This window comes from Nerophis lumbriciformis, linkage group LG24 (genome assembly GCF_033978685.3).
Source record: "Nerophis lumbriciformis linkage group LG24, RoL_Nlum_v2.1, whole genome shotgun sequence".
NCBI classification, from domain to species: Eukaryota; Metazoa; Chordata; class Actinopteri; order Syngnathiformes; family Syngnathidae; genus Nerophis; species Nerophis lumbriciformis.
Genome location: NC_084571.2, coordinates 707,245 through 709,618, shown reverse-complemented (window position 1 = coordinate 709,618; position 2,374 = coordinate 707,245).

Here is a 2,374-nt window from a genome sequence, read left to right as displayed (position 1 = left end):
CCACTGTAATGATACCGATGATTCGGATGTTCTCCCGAAATGTGTTTGTCATTCTTGTTTGGTGTGGGTTCACAGTGTGGCGCATATTTGTAACAGTGTTAAAGTTGTTTATACGGCCACCCTCAGTGTGACTTGTATGGCTGTTGATCAAGTATGCCTTGCATTCACTTGTGTGTGTGTAAAAGCCGCATATATTATGTGACTAGGCCGGAACGCTGTTTGTATGGAGGAAAAGCAGACGTGACGACGCTAAAGGCAGTGCCTTTAAGGCACGCCGCCAATAATGTTGTCCGGGTGGGAATCGGGAGGTTTTCGGGAGGGGCACTGAAATTCGGGAGTCTACCGGGAGAATCGGGAGGTTGAAACAGATACCGATAATTTCCGATATTACATTTTGAAGCATTTATCAGCCGATAATATAACATCTCTAATTTTTGTTGTTTAAATGTGCTATATAAAAAAAGTGGATTGGATTGGATATTAAGTTTGAGTTCAGTGTTGGCTACTGCTTCCCCAAATAAAGAGCCTCGTCCTCAAGCAAAGCTGAAGTGCCTCTGACCATTTCTTGCATAGCCACACAACATTACATTACAGTATCTTTCAGTGTGAAATTGTTTTCCAATGTCTCCGATCTATGAGTGAGTTTCCTGCAGCTAAATTAAACGTAATGTTTTCCAATATGTTGTCTCTTATATCCAATAGTTTTATCTTGATTATCTTCCACTGGATGTATGATGTAATGTCGGGCCTGAATAAAACAAACCCTGCTGTGCTGATAAGAGCCTTCAGATGATGCTCTTTGTTTGCCCCGCCCAGCGTCCATGCCAAACCTAGAGGTTTGTTGTCGGGGCGTCGTCCCTGGCAACGGAGGGTCCATATGTTTCGCATTTGTTTGCATAGTCATTACAAAGCTCTCCATCTAGTGTGACCACACTGTTGTCTTAGTGGCGGCATCCCCCCCGTCCCCAGGTGCCTTTCATCTCTATCGTCACGGGAACAGAAGCTACAAGGGAGAGATGGTCTGCAGGAAATGAGGAGAGTGACAAGATAAGAGCCGGCGTTCGTCTGTATCTGTTCCCTGGCAACCAGCGAGAGCAGCTGGGAATGACTCGGGAAAAAGGTAACTGCTGATGCTTTGTCTTCCTTAAAAATCACACACTCACTTTCTTGTACGGCAGACATTAGTAACGCTATCTCTGTCCGCGTCCCCGCGGCGCCGGCTGTGGGAAGTCAACACGTCAGCGTGGCTCTTCCAAAGCGCGACAAGAAGAAGTGCAGGCCCGGCTGTCGTTGCGCTTTATTGCTCGACACATCGGCGGCTGATAAAATGTTATTAAAGTGTCCGTCCTGCTTCTCATAATCAAACCGGTCGCCAACACTTTTGGGGATGATGAAAAAGTGAGCAAGTTGAAGTTGAAACAAGCAACGCACAAAGAGCCTGAACACTGTTTGTAGTCTCATCTCAGTGACCTCAGTCAACGTGATTGGTCGTGATGGGATCAAGTGTTCTGGTTTAAAGTGGTCATATTTTGATTTTAATCTACATTTAAAACACTTATATTGTAGTTTGTATCAGTGTTTCTATACCATAGGGCCAGGGCCCATTGTTGGGCCATGAGCGCCCGTCCCCAACCACCGGGCCGCAGCCCGGTACCGGTCCGTGGATCGATTGGTACCGGGCCACACAAGGAAGAAAAAATAATAATAATAATAATAATTTAAAAAAAAAATTTAATCAACATAAAAAACACAAGATATACTTACAACAATTAGTGCAGCAACCCAAATAACTTCCCCCCCATTTACACTCATTCACACTCATTCGCACAAAAGGGTTGTTTCTTTCCGTTATTAATATTTATGGTTCCTACATTATATATCAATATAGATCAATACAGTCTGCAGGGATACAGTCCGTAAGCACACATGATTGTATTTTTTTATGACAAAAAAAATCAATAAAAAAAATCACCCCCCCACTGCTGACCTGTCTCCGCTCGGGATTGTTGGTCACCTGCTGGCCCCACTATGGACTGGACTCTCACTATTATGTTAGATCCACTATGGACTGGACTCTCACTATTATGTTAGATCCACTATGGACTGGACTTTCACAATATTATGCTAGACCCCAGGCCCGGCCCTAACCAATCTGGCGCCCTAGGCAAGATTTTAGGTGGCGCCCCCCCACATCGGCAGTGAAGTGTATATACTCACAAGAACCCGAATAGCTTTGTCTTTGAACTTTTTTTTTTTACTTACAATTATACCTAATATATAAAGGGGTGGAAAAGTGACTATTACCTGCAGGGCAAACATTAGCTAACCAGAAGGCAATAATGTAAACAAAAAACACCTGCTTAAAAGATCTAAT